Source organism: Nomia melanderi, unplaced genomic scaffold (assembly GCF_051020985.1).
Source record: "Nomia melanderi isolate GNS246 unplaced genomic scaffold, iyNomMela1 scaffold0320, whole genome shotgun sequence".
Taxonomy (NCBI): Eukaryota; Metazoa; Arthropoda; class Insecta; order Hymenoptera; family Halictidae; genus Nomia; species Nomia melanderi.
The window spans coordinates 25,001-32,500 of record NW_027475435.1 but is presented as its reverse complement, the minus strand read 5'-3'; the positions used below and the strand labels follow the sequence as shown (position 1 = coordinate 32,500).

The following is a 7,500-nucleotide window of genomic DNA, read 5'->3' as shown; positions in this document are numbered from 1 at the left end:
AACTTACGTCTCTCGACGATGGGACGATCCACGCGAAGAGTTGTTACGTGCACGCGTATGGTGCGATTGCGTCGATTCGCTTTTCTGTACGGGGAGCAATAGAACGTTGAGTTGACTTATCGGGTCTTCGTTGGAATTACCGTCGCTGGCATTGTAAACTCCAGATGACCTTGTGATTCCTTCGTCGGGCACTGGTAAAGGGTGGCGATGATGCGTTCTATAATAGAAATACCCGTCGTAGCGTTTCTTCCGAGTCAACCCGCTCACGAAACACTCTCTCGTCGTGGAATCCCCGCGTCGGAGAGTAAAACGCGAATTCATAGTATGGAAACTTACGTCTCTCGACGATGGGACGATCCACGCGAAGAGTTGTTACGTGCACGCGTATGGTGCGATTGCGTCGATTCGCTTTTCTGTACGGGGAGTAATAGAACGTTGAGTTGACTTATCGGGTCTTCGTTGGAATTACCGTCGCTGGCATTGTAAACTCCAGATGACCTTGTGATTCCTTCGTCGGGCACTGGTAAAGGGTGGCGATGATGCGTTCTATAATAGAAATACCCGTCGTAGCGTTTCTTCCGAGTCAACCCGCTCACGAAACTCTCTCTCGTCGTGGAATCCCCGCGTCGGAGAGTAAAACGCGAATTCATACTATGAAAACTTACGTCTCTCGACGATGGGACGATCCACGCGAAGAGTTGTTTACGTGCACGCGTATGGTGCGATTGCGTCGATTCGCTTTTCTGTACGGGGAGAAATAGAACGTTGAGTTGACTTATCGGGTCTTCGTTGGAATTACCGTCGCTGGCATTGTAAACTCCAGATGACCTTGTGATTCCTTCGTCGGGCACTGGTAAAGGGTGGCGATGATGCGTTCTATAATAGAAATACCCGTCGTAGCGTTTCTTCCGAGTCAACCCGCTCACGAAACTCTCTCTCTCGTCGTGGAATCCCCGCGTCGGAGAGTAAAACGCCGAAGGCTTACTATGAAACTTACGTCTCTCGACGATGGGACGATCCACGCGAAGAGTTGTTACGTGCACGCGTATGGTGCGATTGCGTCGATTCGCTTTTCTGTACGGGGAGTAATAGAACGTTGAGTTGACTTATCGGGTCTTCGTTGGAATTACCGTCGCTGGCATTGTAAACTCCAGATGACCTTGTGATTCCTTCGTCGGGCACTGGTAAAGGGTGGCGATGATTCGTTCTATAATAGAAATACCCGTCGTAGCGTTTCTTCCGAGTCAACCCGCTCACGAAACTCTCTCTCGTCGTGGAATCCCCGCGTCGGAGAGTAAAACGCGAATTCATAGTATGGAAACTTACGTCTCTCGACGATGGGACGATCCACGCGAAGAGTTGTTACGTGCACGCGTATGGTGCGATTGCGTCGATTCGCTTTTCTGTACGGGGAGCAATAGAACGTTGAGTTGACTTATCGGGTCTTCGTTGGAATTACCGTCGCTGGCATTGTAAACTCCAGATGACCTTGTGATTCCTTCGTCGGGCACTGGTAAAGGGTGGCGATGATTCGTTCTATAATAGAAATACCCGTCGTAGCGTTTCTTCCGAGTCAACCCGCTCACGAAACTCTCTCTCGTCGTGGAATCCCCGCGTCGGAGAGTAAAACGCGAATTCATACTATGAAAACTTACGTCTCTCGACGATGGGACGATCCACGCGAAGAGTTGTTTACGTGCACGCGTATGGTGCGATTGCGTCGATTCGCTTTTCTGTACGGGGAGAAATAGAACGTTGAGTTGACTTATCGGGTCTTCGTTGGAATTACCGTCGCTGGCATTGTAAACTCCAGATGACCTTGTGATTCCTTCGTCGGGCACTGGTAAAGGGTGGCGATGATGCGTTCTACAATAGAAATACCCGTCGTAGCGTTTCTTCCGAGTCAACCCGCTCACGAAACTCTCTCTCGTCGTGGAATCCCCGCGTCGGAGGGTAAAACGCGATATATAATAGTATATGCCAGTGGTTCGCGCGCGTCGTCTCTGAGATACGCGGTCGACAGAGTTCCGAAAACACGTGATGTGCCACGATTTCCGTGCGTCTTACATCTTTCGACGATGGGACGATCCACGCGAAGAGAACGTTCGTGCTTGCGTGAGGTGCAACAGCGTCGATTCGCTTTTCTGTACGGGGAGAAATAGAACGTTGAGTTGACTTATCGGGTCTTCGTTGGAATTACCGTCGCTGGCATTGTAAACTCCAGATGACCTTGTGATTCCTTCGTCGGGCACTGGTAAAGGGTGGCGATGATTCGTTCTATAATAGTAATACCCGTCGTAGCGTTTCGACCGATGTCACCCGCCACGAAAGTCTCTCTCGACGTGGAAACCCCGCGCCGAAGAGTAAACGCGAAGGCTTACCATACGAAAGAAAACGGTATTATACGCCTGTGGTATGTGCGTCTCGGCTCTGTGATACGCGATCGGCAGAGTTACAAAAAAACGTTGATGGGCCACGATTTCCGTGCGTCTTACATCTTTCGACGATGGGACGATCCACGCGAAGAGTAGTTACGTGCTCGCGCGAGGTGCGATAGCGTCGATTCGCTTTTCTGTACGGGGAGAAATAGAACGATGAGTTGACTTATCGGGTCTTCGTTGGAATTACCGTCGCTGGCATTGTAAACTCCAGATGACCTTGTGATTCCTTCGTCGGGCACTGGTAAAGGGTGGCGATGATTCGTTCTATAATAGAAATACCCGTCGTAGCGATTCGGCCGAGTCACCCGCCACGAAACTCTCTCTCGTCGTGGAATCCCCATGTCGGAGAGTAAAACGCGAAGGCTAACTATATAAGAAATATATAGTATTATTTATGCCTGTGGTTCTCCGTTTGCCCTACTCTCAGATACGCGACTCGGAGAGTTACGAATAATCGTGATGGACCACGATTTCTGTACGTCTTACATCTTTCGACGATGGGACGATCCACGCGAAGAGATCATTCCTGCTTGCGTGAGGTGCGATAGCGCCGATTCGCTTTTCTGTACGGGGAGAAATAGAACGATGAGTTGACTTATCGGGTCTTCGTTGGAATTACCGTCGCTGGCATTGTAAACTCCAGATGACCTTGTGATTCCTTCGTCGGGCACTGGTAAAGGGTGGCGATGATTCGTTCTATAATAGAAATACCCGTCGTAGCGATTCGGCCGTGTCACCCGCCACGAAAATCTCTCTCGTCGTGGAATCCCCGCGTCGTAGAGTAAACGCGAAGGCTTGCTATAGAAGACTATAGTTTATACGCCTGTGGTTCACCGGTTGCCTGCTCTCCGGGGTACGCGATCGCGCAGGAGTTACGGAAGAACTTGATGGGCCACGATCTCCAAGCGGCTATATCTTTCGACGATGGGACGATTCACGCGAAGAGAACGTTCGTGCATGCGTGAGGTGCGATAGCGTTGATTCGCTTGTCTGTACGGGGAGAAATAGAACGATGAGTTGACTTATCGGGTCTTCGTTGGAATTACCGTCGCTGGCATTGTAAACTCCAGATGACCTTGTGATTCCTTCGTCGGGCACTGGTAAAGGGTGGCGATGATTCGTTCTATAATAGAAATACCCGTCGTAGCGTTTCGACCGATGTCACCCGCCACGAAATTCTCTCTCGTCGTGGAATCCCCGCGTCGGAGAGTAACCGCCGAAGGCTTGCTATAGAAGACTATAGTTTATACGCCTGTGGTTCACCGGTTGCCGGCTCTCCGGGGCACGCGATCGCGCGAAGGTTACGGAGGGACGTGAAGCGCCCGAGCAATGAAACGTCCGCAGGAGGAAACGAGCAACCGCCGAACATTGTTTCGCGACGTTTCCATAATGTATTGTCGTTTCGCTCGCATCCCGCTTCTTTCCCCTAGTTTCCTCGACGCGTAGTTTCGCAGCCTTAGTGGACGAATCATTCTCGATTCGAGGAAAGATATGCAGTGGGGCGTGCAATGAGCCCGCCAGAGACCACGATCTCCAATGCGTCTTTACATCTTTGGACGATGGGACGATCCACGCGAAGAGAACGTTCGTGCTTGCGCGAGGTGCATTAGCGTCGATTCGCTTTTCTGTACGGGGAGAAATAGAACGATGAGTTGACTTATCGGGTCTTCGTTGGAATTACCGTCGCTGGCATTGTAAACTCCAGATGACCTTGTGATTCCTTCGTCGGGCACTGGTAAAGGGTGGCGATGATTCGTTCTATAATAGAAATACCCGTCGTAGCGATTCGGCCGAGTCACCCGCCACGAAACTGTCTCTCTTTCGTCGTGGAAACCCCGCGTCGGAGAGTAAAACGCGCGAAGGCTGTGACTGTAACATATATATATATATATACACAGTATACAATGCCTGTGGTTTTTGCGCGTGTCGGCTCTTCGGTATACGCGATCGGCCAGAGTTACGGAGGGACGGTGAAGCGCACGAGAAATTGAAACGGCCGCACGATTGGAACCGAGCAACCGTCGAACATTGTTTCGCGACGTTTCCATAATGCGTTTTCGTTTCGCTCGCATACCGCTTCTTTTCCCCTAGTCTCTGAGACGCGTTTTCGAGCCGTTCTTCTACTATCGATTCTCGTAGAGAGAAGGGACCGGGTAGTCTGGAAGTGGAACCCGCATCTTGCGTGTACCGTACACGGAATTGAGAGGACCGGCCGTGAAGCTCGTTTTAAAGCCGTGCGTCTGACACCCAACTCTTGCGCGCCAATTTCGCGGCAAGAGATAATATGGGACGAATGACCGGCAAAGAGCCAGCTGTGAAGTCTGTTTTTTTAATCGAATCCGTGGACGTGTGTATGCCGTAGCGTCGCTCGTCGTGTTCGTTCATGGTCGTTCCGAGAGAAAGAACGAAAGCGGTAACGAAGGGACCGGCCGTGAAGCTCGTTTTAAAGCCGCGCGTCTGACACCCAACTCTTGCGCGCCAATTTCGCGGCAAGAGATAACATGGGACGAATGACCGGCAAAGAGCCAGCTGTGAAGTCTTTTTTCATTATTTGCTTTCAATCGATCGATCGGTACGATTCGTGCAACGTTTCGCGCGATGCGACGCGAAAACATGCGCGCAACAATAGATGCGTCTGATCGGAAGAACGCGAGGGTCGACTGCACGCGATGGATTCAGTATCGGGTAGGATACAAAATATATCCCCGTCGTTTCCACGCGTGCGAGTCTTCTGCGTCTTTCGCGGGTTTTTGAATGCACTATACGCCCGGAACGTCGAGAAATATATACATATTACTTGAACGTTTTTCGTCTCGAAAGGCTTCGGTGTCGTCTCCAAGGCGACGCCTGAATCTCCTTCGCGCGCTGGTCGGAGATTCAGGTATCAACTTTTATCTTCTCTTTGAAAGAAGAGAGATATTAGGTCGAACAAGTGAGAATAAAATTATATATGTGAAATATAAAATTTATACGATTACCCTGAACGGTGGATCACTTGGCTCGTGGGTCGATGAAGAACGCAGCTAATTGCGCGTCAACGTGTGAACTGCAGGACACATGAACATCGACATTTCGAACGCACATTGCGGTCCACGGATACAATTCCTGGACCACGCCTGGCTGAGGGTCGTTTACGTACCATACACTGCTTGCGTAGCTCTGTCAAATCCCCGCCGTCGTTCACCTCTTCGGATCGAACGTTTTTTTACCGAAGGGCGCAAAGAACGTCTCTGAGTCGGGTTAAGAGAAGGATGCTACGTACGAGCGAACGATGGGTGTCTCGTCGGCGTTTGTCGCGGACACGCGAAAATTCTGTGAATTTCACGGACAGTGTACGTTCTAGTTGTTGCAAAACGATCGGAATCGTTTGTATGGACTCGCGTGAGTGTTCGCGGCGTCGTGCGTCGTTCAATTACGACCGCCCGCGGATACCGCTCCACTGCGATATGGATCTGAGCGACAACTTTTTCGGCTGTTCGTGAGATGAACGGTTTCGTGTGTTTAGAAAAATTTTTTTTCCCGCGCTCCCGACGTCACCTGAAATGATGCGTCAGAGGTGAAAGAAAATATTAAGAAGTCGAGAGAGAGAGACTACACACGTTTTATTCATATTTTGTATACCGTGCGTGAGACGGATGTGCACGACACGTCGTATGTCGGTATATTACCGACTGGCCCCAGGGAGATTGTTTTCTTCCTCTCTTACGAATGAGATGTACGTTTCGGAGGATCGTCGTTACCGAAACACACGGCAAAACGAGACTTCTCGCAGCAGAACCTTTATACACAATACACATCGACTCTTTTTACCCCGAGAGAGAGAGAAAAGGTGTATTTCTTTTTTTTATTTTTCGAATTCGACGCACGAACGCTTTGACGACTGGAGAAAAACACGGTGTGTGTTAAAATCGTGCGGGACGAGCATGCGTATTCGTAACGGGTCGAATAGTTCTTATTCCCCGTCGTCGCGTGTCCTCGCTGGACCACCACCGTGCGCTTCCGCCACGTTCAGTTGAATTTCGAAATATATATATATAAAAAGAATCACCATATACTCTCTTTCGGGAGGTGTATTTTTATCGGTTTCTGCTATAGAGAAGAGACGGAGATCGTGTTGTGAGGTGTAACGTTTCTGTATCCCCGTTTCGGAGGATCGTCGTTATCGGCGGAACACACGTCAAAACGAGACTTCTCGCAGAACCTTTATACACAATACACATCGACTCTTTTACCCCGAGAGAGAGAAAAGGTGTTTTTCTTTTTTTTTTATTTTTCGAATTCGACGCACGAACGCTTTGACGACTGGAGAAAAACACGGTGTGTGTTAAAATCGTGCGGGACGAGCATGCGTATTCGTAACGGGTCGAATAGTTCTTATTCCCCGTCGTCGCGTGTCCTCGCTGGACCACCACCGTGCGCTTCCGCCACGTTCAGTTGTATTTCGAAATATATATATATAAAAAGAATCACCATATACTCTCTTTCGGGAGGTGTATTTTTATCGGTTTCTGCTATAGAGAAGAGACGGACGATCGTGTGTGACACCACGTGGTAACGTTTCCGTATCCCCGTAAAATACGTTTATCTTTTCTCGTAGAAAAGAGAGAGGAAGAGGCAGGAGCTCCTCTTTGGCGAGGCTTTCGAACGTCGCGTCCCGTCCGCCGGAATATAATGATATAAATATATAACCGCCGCCGACTTTGTGCGAAAGCGTTGAAACGAACGCGTCGGTCGCCCCATGGTGTGTGTTTGTCGTGTCTTCTTTTCCTCTTCTGCACTTCTCTTCACTGTCGATCGCGAGACCGCGCGAGATCCGCTTCGGTCGTCCAGTCCCCGAAAATTCTTCTCGGACGGGCGTTAAAGTTAACCGGAGCGCGAGATCGTCTAGCGAGAGTCTTTTTCGCGATCGAGTAAAATGTGATAGAAGAAGGAGAAGAGTGTAAAAAGAGAATATAGACACGCGACGCAGCAGAGACCACTGGTGAGGCGCATAAGACGCGTTCGCGAACGATTTTTCGCGACGATACGGAGTCGCGCGTGTCGCGGTATATTTATCATT

At 49.9% G+C, this 7,500-nt stretch overlaps 1 non-coding gene across 1 annotated transcript; it reads left to right on the top strand.

Moving 5' to 3' along the window:
• The first annotated feature begins 5,416 nt into the window (after positions 1 to 5,416).
• LOC143176025 (5.8S ribosomal RNA) lies at positions 5,417 to 5,571 on the top strand. The gene has a single exon (XR_013000639.1). It is a non-coding gene; the product is annotated as a 5.8S ribosomal RNA (ribosomal RNA).
• The last annotated feature ends 1,929 nt before the right edge of the window (positions 5,572 to 7,500 follow it).